This window comes from Ambystoma mexicanum, chromosome 7q, assembly GCF_040938575.1.
Source record: "Ambystoma mexicanum isolate Mex_15411 chromosome 7q, UKY_AmexF1_1, whole genome shotgun sequence".
Classification (NCBI taxonomy): domain Eukaryota; kingdom Metazoa; phylum Chordata; class Amphibia; order Caudata; family Ambystomatidae; genus Ambystoma; species Ambystoma mexicanum.
This window is the reverse complement of record NC_090941.1, coordinates 192,379,722-192,394,490: the sequence shown is the minus strand read 5'-3', so window position 1 is coordinate 192,394,490 and position 14,769 is coordinate 192,379,722.

Genomic DNA, 14,769 nt, shown 5'->3' with positions numbered 1-14,769 from the left:
AGTCAGACTGGTGGTCGTGGAGACAACCAACAGATTCAGTGTGGTGGATAAGCTGGGAGATGGCCAGCTTCTCCAAAAGTTTTCCCAGGAACGGTTTAATGGAGATAGGGCAGTAGTTAGACAGACAGGAAGGGTTGGCAGAAGGCTTTTTGAGAAGAGGGTGCACAAGGAAGTGCTTGAGGAGTGACAGGAAGGATCCAGCGGCAAAGGAGTGATTGCAGAAACAACAAAGTCTGGAGCAAGGGAGAAAATGTTGTCCTTGATAGTTCTGGAGGAGCAAGGGAGCATCTGTTTGGAGGAGACTTTCATAGAGCGGACTTGTCTAGAAATCTCATCAGGTGATATGGGAGAGAAAGAGGAGAGTAGCTGGGAAGGGTGGACAAGGGAGGCCTGAGAGAGAGTGTGAGGGAAGGTAAGGGAGAATGGTGGGGAGTAGAGAGAGAGGACAGGATGCCCTGGGTTTTAGTAATGCAGTGAGAGGCCAAAGAAGTGCAGAGGGCCAGGGAAGGCAGAGGAGAAATGGAAACTGCAGAAGAATTGGCAAGCTCCTTGCAGATTTTGAAATATTTAGCCATGTTATTAGTGGCCCCAGCAATGCGTGCTTGGATATAGACACTCTTCTTCGAGCAGATGAAAAGTCTGTATTGCCTTTGAAGCAGGTGGCAGGGCTGTTTGTCAGAGGATATGCTTGACACCCGTCACTTCTGCTTAGCTGCTCTGCACTTGCGTTTCAGAGTGGCCATGTCAGAGTCATACCAGGAAAAGCACTTGGTGGCAGGTCCTGCATGACAGGGGCAAGGATGTACAGACTGTTGGAGCTGGAGAGTTGAAGGTTAGTAAGGGCTGTGTCAGAGTGCGAGTCAATGGCAGAAGTAGGAGGGGGAGTGAAGGTGGCAACAAAATCAGAAACTGACATGCACTTTATGAGTCGAAGGAAGGAGACTGGCAGTGCAGGTGGGGGATTATCCGGGGGACCCAGGATGTCCAGGTGAGAGGACAGGAGAGAATGATCAGACCAGGAGAGAGGAGTAATGAGAGGGTTGGAGATGGGGATGACTGCAGAGATGCAGAGATGAGATCATCCAAGGTGTGTCCGGCTGAGGGCGTCGGACCGGAGGGGAGAATGGAGAAGGAACGATAATCACAGTATTTGCAGAAAAGTCCAGAGGCCGCATCCGGGGAGCCGAGCTGAATAGTAAAGTCTCGGAGGAGGAGAAGCTTGGAGGTAGAGGCCAGAAAAGAAGTGAGTTCAGCTCACTCTAAGAGGAAGAGACAAACCTGTCTGGAGGGCCTGCATATGGAAGCCAGGGCCAGAGAGAGGACAGGAGAGACACCAAACCTGCTTAAAAGGCTTTTGAAAGAGGAGTCAGCCTTAGTGGGTATGATAGTAGCAGGGACCCACTCAGGGAAGATCAGAAAGAGGAGTGACAGGAGAAGGGAGGAAGTTGATGAGAGACAGAAGCTGCCTATCAAGAAGGAGGAGGTTGAGCTTAGAGCCCTGGACAGTGCCAGTTAGATAGACATTTATGATGGCCATAGAGGACAGGAAGGAGACCAAGGCCCTCATTACAACTCAGGCGTTAAGGGTTAACGCCACCGTTAACCCTTAACGCCTGATTCCCACCTTAATGCCTGCTTTTTGCAGGCGTTAAGTTCCATGGTGCTAAGGCACCTTGGTGCTAATTACGGCACCGTAATTTACGGTGCCGTAATTAGCGCCTTCCCCATTCCCATTATGCCCTATGGGGCAAAAATGGGAATGGGGAAGGGAAAATGGGAAATGGGGATTTACCGCCCCACTCACCTTGTAATGGGGCGGTAAATCCGCCATCCACCATGGTGTAAACGTAGTTTACACCATGGTGGTAAAGTTGGTGCACTTAGCACCTCAGTTGTAATGAGGGCCCAAGAGTACTTATCAACCTTTGCCACCATTAATGGGAGAGGAATACAAAGGGGAGAACACTGTGATCATATGGGGTATCCAAAAGTCAGTAGAGGCGATGACAAAGAGGATGTTGGTGAAAGTCTGCCTGGAAAAAGCATTGACAAAGGTGTCAGTGATGATCAGGCCTAGATTGGAGACCAGGAGATCCTTCTTGAACATTTTCCTTCCAGACTTCAAGAGAGGGATAGGATAGGTGATAGAGTAGCAGTTGGAGAATATGTGGGAGATAGAGAGCACCATTGAGGGAGAGCACAGAAAGAGGAAGGGGAGAGAGGGTAAGAGGGAGAGACTGCAGTGCACGAAACTTAACAACACCATCCAGCAAAGCAACAATCAGGAATCAGTATAGTGGGATCATCCTAGATAGAGTGATAGAGGGAAAAGCTCCCACAGCAAGCACCAGCAAAGACCCTCTGAAACTGCTAATGTGGGAGATGCCCTTTGCCTCTGGGCCCTTCTCTGGAGGGGGCTGCCCTGGCAGAAGGGTTGCCCAATGGGCAAGAAATATGAGGAGCAGAAGGCCCAACCAATGTAGGAGTGGAGCGGGAGGCAGGAGGGATGCAGGAAGAGGGAGGCAGGGGGAAAGCACAAGCTGTGTTGCAAACAAAAATGAAAATAAAAGAAAGTTAAAAAATTACACAGGGTTGCATACTGACCACGGGGTTCAGGGAGGCATTCACAAGCTCCAGGGACGTCGATAAAAAGGCTGTGGATCAGCTCTCAGCAAATGGATTCCCTTGCAGATGTAGCAAAGGCAGAAGGCCCAATCAATGTAGGGTCGGAGGGGGAGGGAAGCAAGAAGAGGGAGGAGGGTGCCGGGGGGAAAGCACAAGCCGCGTTGTGGCCAAAAATGAAAAATAAATAATGAAATGAGTGCAGGGCTCAGGAAGGCACTCACCAGCAACCATCGACGGCTATCAATATGTTGCTAAAATAGGTTTATTTAGGGCCTACTAGCTATGGCCTTCGGCCAGGACCACTATACATGTTGCACCAATAGGAATCCTTGGTGCCCACTGGCAATGGCTTTCGGCTGTGATCACTTTACATGTTTCACCAATAGGAGTCCTTAGGGCCCACTAAACTTGGCCTTCGGCCATGACCAGTGACAGCGACCTTCGGCCTTGGCCACTGTACATGTTGCACCAATAGGTTTATTTACTACCCACTAGCCATGGCCTTTGGCTGTGGCCACTGGACCAGTAGCATCAATAAGTTTCTTTGAGATCAACTAGCCATGGCCTTAGTCCATGGCCATTGTACATGTTGCACCAATAGGTTTCTTTGATATCCACAAGCCACGGCCTGTGTCCATGGCCACTGGATTTGTTGCACCAATAAGATTCTTTGGGACCCACTAGCCATGGCCTTCTGCCATGACCAGTGGCCACAGCATTTGTCTTTGCCCACAGTACTTATTGCACCAATATGTTTCTTTGGGTCCCACAAGCCATGGCATTTGGCCTCAACCATGGTACATGTTGCACCAATAGGTTCCTTTGGGGTCCACTAGCCATGGCCTTCAACCGTGGCCACTGTTCATGTTGCACCAATAGGTTTCTTTGGTGTCCACTAGCTATGGCCACTGTACATGTTGCACCAATAGGATTCTTTGGGGCCCACTAGTCACGGCCTGTGGCCATGGCCACTGTACATGTTGCACCAAGAGGTTTCTTTTGTGCCCACTAGCCATGACCTTCAGATGTGGCCACTGTGCAAGTTGCACCAATACGTTTCGTTGGGTCCCACTAGCCATGGCATTAGGCCACAACCATTGTACATGTTGCACCAATAGGTTCCGTTGGGGTCCACTAGCCATGGCCTTCAACCGTGGCCACTGTACATTTTCACTGTACACCAATACGTTTCTTTGGTGCCCACTAGCCATCACCACTGTACTTGTTAAACCAATAAGATTCTTTGGGGCTCACTAGTTATGCCCTTCGGCCATGACCAGTGCAATTTCTCTGCAAGTGTCAATGTTTTTTTTCATGCACAGAGCATGATCGCTCTAACTGGGATCCCGATTGATCACTTCAACTGTCTCTACCTCACTTTAGATAAGGGCAGGGTATTTCTCATTGTTACTATCATGAACCAGCCTTTGAAAGGTCTTTGTGGTCTATCATACTCTGGGGTCATTTTTGAACCCCCCTCTCCACTCAAAGCACAAAATAGGTTTGCCAGGTGTAACGCCACGTTTTGTGCTACAGGGGATATTCATAATATTTAAAGGTGGACTTCAGGCATGACTTACATTGCCCGCCTCCTTTTACTGCTTCACCTAAACAAATAAATAATTTTCTGCTAAAATGTACATTTGATGCTGGAAGAAAACCACTGTATTCCTGTGGCATCTTCCTGCTTTTAAAACAAGCTAGGAGGCAGATTCTCTAAGTTCAAAATATTTGTGTTAACATGAAACTGCCTGCATGCAATTTGCATGTTTACCTAAATGCCTCCTGTTTTTTTAGGTATTTTCTATGGGTAAGATCATAGAATAGATACATTGGGACATTAAAGCAAGATCTAGGTCAGGATAAACATACGTTGATTGCTTACAGGCCATTCTAGGAATACATACAATAATATCCCATTAAATATGGGGCATAGCTTCTCTTGGTACACTAATGTCTCGTTATGGTGATAGAAACCTCCCTATTATGTCACTAGAGTAAATGATATAAGTCCTCTGAACTGTTTAAATAATGGACATACAATTGTTTGGCTCAGAAGACTGCACAGTCTGTTTAAAACAGACAAAAGCTATGTCTTATGGGGTATGCTGTATGATCCTGTCACATGGGCATGCTAGTTTGAACCCACGCTTGAGACATCATTTCAAATACGATCTAGCATAATCTGATGATGTGCCACCCATCATCCCCATTCCCAAAGCTGAAGATGATAACTGAGTTAAATAGAATTCTGAGCAGGGCAGTGTGTGTAAGCGACTTCAATTCAACACTACAGCTAAGTCAATGCCTAGTCTGGGATGCTGATGGAAGCCCTTATTGATGTATTTTTTGTCCAGTTCGTTTACTCTGGATGACAACCCTTAAATAACACCCCTCTCTCAGAATCCCCCTGACCCCGCTGAGCCAAGAAGTAGGTTTGTTTTGCAAATTTAAAAGGTTTATTTGAAAATTAAATAATATATATCACACTTTTATAGTAAATTAATATTTGATAGCACACTTGTGAGGATGATAGTGATCAACAATGGATAATGTTACAGTGGTACACTCTTTTTGATGGCTTAGAAGTGATATGGAGAGGATAAAGTAGCTAAGAATGCATTTATGGCTTCAAGGACAATGCAATGATGAATGAAAATGCAGTACAGAAATAAACTTGATATGACTTCAACAAAAGACAATGTAATCACTTTTCTTTGACAATTCACCCCCCCCTTTATGCAATGTAAAGAGATGGAAGGGAAGCACACAGCTCTCAGGAATGCAATCAAATATAATACAGTTCCCCCCTAGAAAGCTTAGAGGAAAACAGGTAGGAGTTTTAAACACAGGCAATATACTTTGATGTGGTATGCAAAGAAGTGAAAAATATGCTAAAATGATTTTAATTCCCTCTAGAGGTTCAGGGTGGGTGACAGCTACTTTGTATTAGTTCAGGATCACTTTAGCAATGCTCTATGAATGATTGTCAGGTTGCAACAAATTTCAGCAAAGGAAAGCAAGGACAAATATTTTTACACGTGGCTGAAATTAAGCAAAATGTCAAATCGCGGCAAATTTAGTCGCGTGCGTCGAGCGCAATTACGGAGGGAGTATGAGGAGTAGCAAGTCGTTTTAGAATCTCAGCTTCAAACTAAAAGTTAGATCTCGCTTCTATCACAAACGGTTCCAGAGATACGGCCGATTTAGTAAAGGTAGTTTTTTGGATTGGAAATTTGAAAGCTCAGAATGCAGATGACAGTTTTCAGGTTTAAAGATGACAGAATGACACAATTCTAGGAGGCCGTTCTAAATAGGTTAAAATAGTTTGGATTAGATTATTTTAAACTAAGAGATTGGTTTTGGCACAGTGAGTACTCACACTATATTTTTGAAATAATCCGTCAAGGTCTGGTCAGGTTGGACGGGACTTCCGGCGGGTGGTTCTGAAGTCCGGGCTATCTGGGTCAGCTCTGCTCTCTGGGTCTGTCAGGCACCGGTTCTGCTCACAACGGTCTGGTCTGTGGTTCTCTCTGGTTCTGGATACAGCACTGCTTTCTGGATACTGCAACAGGTTCATGCAAAAGTTCTTGGCAAAGAATTCAAACAGCACGCCCGGCTGTTGAATAGTTTGGTTGGTTTTGAGGCCTTCTGAAGAGAACTCAGCTTGTGGTTTAGGCCTTTGCTTTAAATTGTGGAGTCAGAGTTCTAAGTTCTGGTCTCTGTCTAGCTGGAGTCAGTCTAGGACTCTGGAGTTCTGGATGTGAATTCGTCCGTCAGCGTGTTCCGCAGAAAATGGGAATTGAGTGTCTCTACCTGTCCCAGCAGTCTCTTTTTATGTGTTTTGAAAGTGGGTGGGTCGGCTAATTCTGCATGCCCAACCCTCTCAACTTATCATTGGCCAGTTCCTCCCCTCTCCCTTGATTGGGGGAACTGGGTTGTGAGTCAGAGTGATTAGGTAGGTTTATGGTTAGAGGATCCTCCCCTTGTCAAATTGCACACAAATCTATTTCTGATCCAAATACATATTTATCTATGTACCATTTTTCTAATATTATACGTCCAGTTAACATATTTTCTGTAGCACCAAACCATCCGATCCCTGTCTTTGTAAGATTTTGTGTCCACTTATGACAGAATTCTGCCCTTTTCATCCAGATCACAACCTCTAAACCTTTCCAGATTTTACAGAAATATGCACCACGGATATGGATTTCAGATGATAAAGTGTCAGACTTTTAACATGCATATATTTGGGGTAACAACCTTTTTTTCCGCTACTATCCCCAAGAACATACCACAGGGTCATAATACCTCTTAAAATGTGCACAGAAAAATTTCAAGAATGATAATGTTATTTATATAATTTTTACAATTCCGCACAAAGAATTATCCATCTTTTTAAAATTATGCTCTGGCCCCAAAGGGTTGTGGTTTTCCAAAGCACATGGTGGAATTTCTGGTTTATCCACTTCCCCCAAGCTCAGCTTGCTCACAGATGCAGTGCCCCTCCCACTTCTCCTTCCAAGGGGAAGCCATTTACGACCCCCCTAATATAACATTTGCCTGAGCCAGGGACAGTGCTTTGTTTAGTTTCCTGTAGTCTGCAGGTACCACTCCCCGAATTCAATCGGAGAGGTGTCATCTCCTTTTGGCAGGGGCAGCAGGATGCAGCCAGGCCTGGGAACACAGCTGCTGAATTCCCTCTCCTGTCGGGGGTAGTTGTCAGGCAGAATCCAGTTTCTTCAAGCCAGGCTTCAGCTAAATGTCACTTTAGTTCCCAGTTTTCTACATTCAAATCAAACTGACAATTTGTACACATGCAGCTAGAATGGTGATTCTAAGTTCAAAACTATGACATTTAACAGTTGTAAACTATGTGACACTCAAAAGTAGGTCACTCATTTAATTTAAACATTTCGATTTTAGTGGTTTTAAATCCAATTTCAGTTAAGCTGCTGACATCCACAGCTCAGCCAGTTTTGTTATAAACATTGTTTTGGGCTCTTCATCTTTCCAGATTTTGTATGCACACAACACTTCATTCTACCAGATGTCTGCTGGTGTTCAGTAAGATTTTTGAATATCCTGCAATGTTTGAAATAGGCATTTTGAGCTTGCATTCAGGGAAACAAAGGTGATTTTAAAGCGCTTTTTTTTAGCCAAACGGCACTGCTGTTTTTCATTTGGCACACATTTCACTCATGGCACTCCTGGCCCATCATGCTTGCACTGGTGGGTGGCAGGTTAGGCAGCCATTTTGGTGTGCGCACAAACTGCGCGGTTTTCCCGGATTCTGGCGCAACTGTGGGCTTTTCCGCCATCTTGGATTTTCTAAGCCTACAGCACCAAATGTTGCAGCTTAATAGTCCAAACGTGGGTCAGGACACCCAACATGTGTTATGCTGATTGCCAAAAAAGCAACTCAGAACTGTGGGGAATTCATTTTCTTAATCCCAAAAATGGTTGCATTACCAGTACTCACCACTATCAGAAAGCCAGCGTTTTAAAACCACCAGACTTTTGTGTAAAACTGCACAAATGAAACAAAACCAGACCAAGGAAAGACTTGCTAAGAGGTGGAAGAATGTAAAACCATATTCTGAAATGACGAAGTAATTATTTAATGTATAGGTACAAATTGTCAGTTTGATTTGAATGTAGAAAACTGGGACAAAAAGTGACATTTAGCTGAAACTTGGCTTAGTGAAATGGATTCTGCCTAACAACTACCCCCGACAGGAGAAACCTGTTCAGCCACTCTTCCCAGGCCTAGCTGCATCCTGCTGCCCCTTGCCAAAAGGAGTTGTCACCTCTCTGATTAGATTAGGGGTGGAGCACCTGGGAACTGGAAGGAACAGAACAATGCAACTCCCTTGACTCAGGCAAATGTTATATTGGGGGCGTCGTAAAGTGGCTTCCTCTTAGGGGAAACTGGGAGGGGCAGTGCCTCTGCCAGCAGCTGAGCTTGGGGGAAGTGGATAAACCAGTTATTCCACCCTGTGATGTGGGAAGCCACACCCCTTTTTGACCAGGGCATAATTTTAAAAAGATAGATAACTCATAGTGCGGACTTGTCAGAATTATATAAGTAATATCATTATTTTTGTGATTTTTCTGTGAACATTTTGAGAGGCGTTAGGACCCTGTGGTGTATTCTGGGGGGTTGCTAGGGGAAAATAGGGTCTCACTCCAAATGTCTGCATGTTAAAAATCTGACACTTCATCATTTAATGTCCATACTCCTTGCGCACATGTGTGTAATTTTGGGTAAATGTCCGATATTGCAAAACCAGTTAAAAAGCGCAAAATGTTGTCTTTTTTGTATGCAAGCCCCCAGGAAGATCAGAGGCGGACAAGCATGGACCATAAGGAATATATAATGTGCACATGTAATTTCAACAAATTGTATATCTGGGAAAGATGTATTTGAATCAAATATAGATTTGTGGGCAAACTGACCAGGGGAGGATCCTCTGATCCATAAACAGACCTCATCATGATGACAATCCATTTCCTTCCCCCAATCATGGGAGAGGAGAGAATTGGGCCAATGACAAGTAGAGAGGGGCAGGCTTAGCTAGGCCCAGGCACACACCCATTTTCAAAACACATAAAAAGAGACTGCTGGGACAGGTAGAGACATTCAATTCCATTTGCTGCAGAGCATGCTGACCAACGACTACTCATCCAGAGATCCAGACTTCAAATCCATCAATCTCCAAAGACCAGAACTTTACTTCAGAACTTAAAGCAAGGGCCTAAACCCACAAACTGAGAACTCTTCTCAGCAGGCCTCAGTTCATCTCTGGAACCGTTTGGGCTAGGAACGAAATTTTCCAACGAACCTAAAACCGACTTGCTACTCCTTATACTTTTGCCTTAATCGCGATTCACGCACTCGCAAATATTGCCACGATTTGCGATTTGGCCTGATTTCTTTACCTGTAAAAAGATAGCAGCTTTTTGCTTTCCTGTGCTAAAAATGTGTTTGTCTCTTAATAATCATCCCTGAATCATTGCTAAAGTGAGCCTGAGCTCATCCCAAGTATCTCTCACTCACCCTGAACCTCCTAAAGGGAATTAAAAGCATTTTCAGCATATTTTTCATCCATTGCCATCACATTTAAAAAGCATTTTGGGCCTGTGTTTCAAACTCCTACCTGTTTCCTCTAAGCTTGCTGGGGGGGAACTGAATTTCGTATTGTATTTGATTGCATTCCTGAGAACTGTGTGCTCCTCTTTCCATCTCCTTCCATTTCTTACATTGCATAGGGGAGGGGGGTGAATTGCCAGAGAAAAAGTGATTATCTTATCTTTTGCAAAAATCATATCAAGTATTTCTGTACTGCATTTTATTCCTCATTGCTTTTCCCTTGAAATCATAAAAGTATTTTTGCTACTCTATCCATCCTATACTAACTCCTCATTGATTGTAAATATGTGTGCTAGTGCCAGATTACCCATTGTTGATCAACATCATATGTCTAAGTGTACTATCAGATATTAATTTATTATAAAGTGTGATATATATATATATATTGTTTAAATTCTCAAATAAACCTTTTAATTTTCAAAACAAACTTACTTCTTGGCTCAGTGGGGTCAGGGGGATCCTAAGAGGGGGTGTTATACAAGGGTGGTCATCCAGAGTACTGAACTAGACATAAAAATACATTAATAAGGGTTTTCCTCAGCATCCCAGACTAGGCATTGACTTGGCTTGACTTGTTGATCAACATCATATGTCTAAGTGTACTATCAGATATTAATTTATTATAAAGTGTGATATATATATATATATTGTTTAAATTCTCAAATAAACCTTTTAATTTGCAAAACAAACCTACTTCTTGGCTCAGTGGGGTCAGGGGGATTCTAAGAGGGGGTGTTATACAAGGGTGGTCATCCAGAGTACTGAACTAGACATAAAAATACATTAATAAGGGTTTTCCTCAGCATCCCAGACTAGGCATTGACTTGGCTGTAGTGTTGATTGAATATCCCTTACAAAAGTGGGGGCTTGTCTGGGATATTCTGGGTTAGATCTAGCACTTGTGCAGATTAATACAGTGTGCTAACTGACGGGAGACATACATCCGGTCGGATCACCACGCTGTGCTATGTTGTAAAGCACTCCTCAAAGGAACGCTCTAAGGAAACGGTCTGTTTTGCAAAATAAAATACAAACTTCTGTAAGTCAGGAAGGAACTCAAATTCCAGAATGACGACCTTGGTAGATATGAAAATAGCCAGAGAGCACTTCTTACATAAGCTATTTGTGAGAGGTGAGTGGACTCATCAGGACCAAACGGTCTGGCTGCAGGCAATCGCGCAACAGTTCACTGAAACAGGGTCAGATATATGGAGAGATCAGGGTCCATTACATGTGGCCCTGAGTGAATTATACATGGCTCCTAAAGTTAAAGATGAACACGACAAGATGGTTAGGATAGCGGCATATTTGTATCTATATATGGGAGCCATGCAGGACAAATGTGCTGAAGGCCAAGATCTGGCAAGTAGGCAACAGCTGGCGTTAGAAAAGGCCCAATCTGACCTGGTCTCTTCTGAGCAGAGGCTGCAGAGGAGCCAGGAGTCAGAAAAGGACAGCAGACAGTACATCACTAAAATAAAGGAGGATATGGATGTGCTGCAACAGGAAAAGGCGGACCAGGATACCAGATTTCTGGCCTTGCAGAAGGAGTACCAAGAGGGTTTGGACTCCCTACTGCAGAGCCAGAAAAAGCTGGAGCAACAATTAGATTTCAATAGGGCATGTGCCGAGCAGGTAGTCACCCTGCAAAGCCACCTAGATAGGGAGAAGGCAGAGAGCAATAAACTGATTTTGAAAGACCTGGATACCCAGGCAGAGTTTGACCAGGAGCGCCAGAAAGCTGGTGCCTTCCAAAGGCAAAGGGACGACCTGGCGGCACAGATGCAGGCTCTTAGTCAGGAAAGGGATACCTTAGGCCAGGAAGTCTGCCACTTAAAAAGTAAAATGGAAGAAATTCACCTGGCCCTCCAGGGACTGGGTGACCTCCAAAAAGAACACCAGAACTTGTTAGAGCACACCAGGAGGGTGGAGGAGGCTCTGGCAAGAAAGGAGCAGGCCAGTAGGGATGGGACTTAGGAGGTAACCCTCCTGCAGCAGAGAATGGCCCAGTACTCCAGGACCAATCAGGAGGCACAGAGAGAGAATGAGGCTCTCTGCCAGCACAATGATAGGCTCCAGCAACAGGTAGCCATGCAGGAGAGACTGATAGTCTAGTAAGGCCTTAACTGAGGAACTGAAAGCGCAGGCTCTTGCATTGCAACAGGAAGCAGGGGCGGATAGAGATGAGGTTCCCGGGGAAAGAGAAACTCCTCAGCATAACCTCAGGAGCCCTAGTACCCAAAGGCCTTCAGCTCTCCCAGTCCCTGGACTCTGCCACCCCCACGTCCCCTCGCGCACATGAGCCCAGGGCCACGGGGATGGCAGATTACTATCCAGCTAGAAGTATGGGGCTCATAGGCCAGTACCTCCCAGGAATGGATGGGTGGGTATCCGGGTATGGGCAACCAAGCACAGTGCAATTTAGTGGGGAACCCCAGGAGAGTAGGCCCATTAAGGGCATCCTGAAAACCTCTGCCCAGTTAGGTCAGTGGGGGGGATACCCAGCAAATCCTGGTAGCAAGGAGGGATCTGAAGACTCCTCTGAGTGTCAGAGGACACAGGAGACCAGGTCCCCACATTCTGCCAGCCATTCCCAGGCTCGAAGAATCCGGGAAAACCTGGAAGATCAGACGGGCACCTCTGGGAGCAGTGCTTCTGAGTCAGAGGATGAATGCACCAGGGTTACCTGAACCAAAAAGGCCAATAAGGCAAAAAAGGCCTTGCTTAAGGACCCATTGAAACAAATAAAGGCAATCAGAAGTGTCATCACTCCTTATCATAAGAACGCCAAGTATTCCATTTGGGAACACTTGGAGCTCTATGAGCAAATGATGGAGACTTTCCATTTGAAGGACAGCAGTAGCTGCATCCAGTACGTCAAATGGACATTCTCCCCAGAATACTCCAGTTTCTTTGCGGGGCTGGAGGACCAAAATCATTTAAGATGGTCCACCTATAAGGCGGCCATCTTGAAACATTTTTCTGTTCACAGAAATCCTCAAGAGGCTCGCAAGGCAGCCTACAATTTGCAATGTGGGGAGGATCAGGCCCCACAAGAGTTTGTGCAAGAATTAAAACGTGCTTTTGCGCAGACCACCAGAAGGGTGCGCACGGATAGCAGAGAATTTATCAATACGTTTTTCCATGCCTTACCCAAATACATAATGACCCAGCTCGTGAGAGATTTTCATGAGAAAAGATCTTTAGACTGGGTCATTGAACAAGCTACCCGGATCTATGAGGTGCAGAAGCCCATCGAAAATAAAAATAATGCGCCGAAAAACCCCAAAACCAACAGCACCCCTGCTGCTGCCAAGGTGGCAGAGGTAAAGGTTGCCCCCGTTTTAGATTTGGAGATGGGGGGGCCTAAAAGCCTGCCTGGACCAAATAATTCACAGCCCAGAAGGTCCTCTGGCCAGTCACAGACAGGGAGTCGAGGAGGAAGTCCCACAAATGGGGTCCCCCGCTCCCCTGACTATGTAAGTCCCCGCTACAAGGGAAACCGACCAATCCTGGGTTATGTGTGGACTCCTCCAGCTCAAGGGGGGGGGATCCAGCCAAGCACCTAACCCAGGGAACTTCCCTCCCAACTTCCCACAGGAGGGCAGAAATTCTCCAAATCCTGGGCAGAACGTTTTCCCCAGGTATCCACCCAATTTCTAGCCCCAAAATCATCCATCCTTCTTTCCCCAATTCCCTGAGCCCAGACAACCTAATCTGGGAGAGGGGAGGCCAAGGGTGGAGGGGTACCAAAATCTTCCCAACCAGGGGTACTACCAGAGAAGGGATAGCTACCCTTCCCGGGATCAGATCAGGGGAGAGAATAGAGCCCCATATCAGCCTGAGCGGGTTTCACAACTTGAGCGCCAGGTCGAAAATATGGCACGAGATCTGGGTCACATACTGAGGGCTCAACAGAACCCTCAGATGAGCATGCCACCGCAGAATGCCCCAAACTCTGGACCTCGTGCTCCAGAACAATGATGGGGGCAGCACCCCGATAACCCACCGGTTCCCAGGGAGGAGGCACAAGGGGAAGGGGGGTGTAAAGCCTTGGAGGAAGCTTCCTTCCCAACTTGTAAACAGCCCCTGGAAAACCAGGAACCAGAAAAAAAATCTCCTGCCCCTGAATGCCTGCCTCCCAAGGAGCAGAGGGGGGGTAGGAGAAAAAAAGGACCCAAACAGACCCACTTTGTGGAGGAGGTACAGGTCTTCCAATTAGAGGGAGAGGGAACTTCAGAAGATCCTGGGAAAAGGATCTTCTCCTTCAGAGATGGGGGAACTCCTCCCAAGGAAAAATGGGTCCCAAGGGATTCCAATCCAGACTGGGGAGACATGGAGACTGAGCTACCGCCGCCCATCATCTCATCCCAGAACCCACAATACCGAAATCCCCTGGGTCAAACCCATCCTGATGACTGCCTCCAAAAAGGGGGGGGCGGCCCAGAACCGGAACCAGGGGAACCCACAATGGCTCTGATCTCCAGTTGCCAACTTTTTCTTTCAGATTCCCAAGGCTCTCCACAGAATTCTGCCCAAATCTCTTCGCTAGCAATGTCCAAAACCAGACAGTTAGCTCACCAGTTGTCCAAAAATGTGCATTATCTGTGCCCCCTTGAAGAGAAGGAGGGAAGATATTATGCCCTGGTACAAGTACAGGGGCAGGGTACAATTTTGGCACTGGTGGACACTGGATCCCAAGCTACCCTTCTGTCCAAAAGGGCCTTTGAGGAACTAAATGCAGGAAGGGGGAGAATTACTGAATTCCTCTCACCTCTCTTCCTGGACAACTGCAGAACTTTGACGGGAAGGAAATTCCCGTTGAGGGGACTGCAGACTTGGACATTAAAATTGGGCGACACAAGGTGAAACACCCTGTCATAGTAGTGATTCCAGAGGGCACCCCTTGTTTACTAGGGAAGGACCTCCTGAGAAGGTTGTCACCCCTAATAGATTGTGTAAACAAGGTCCTCTGGACCCAGACTAGC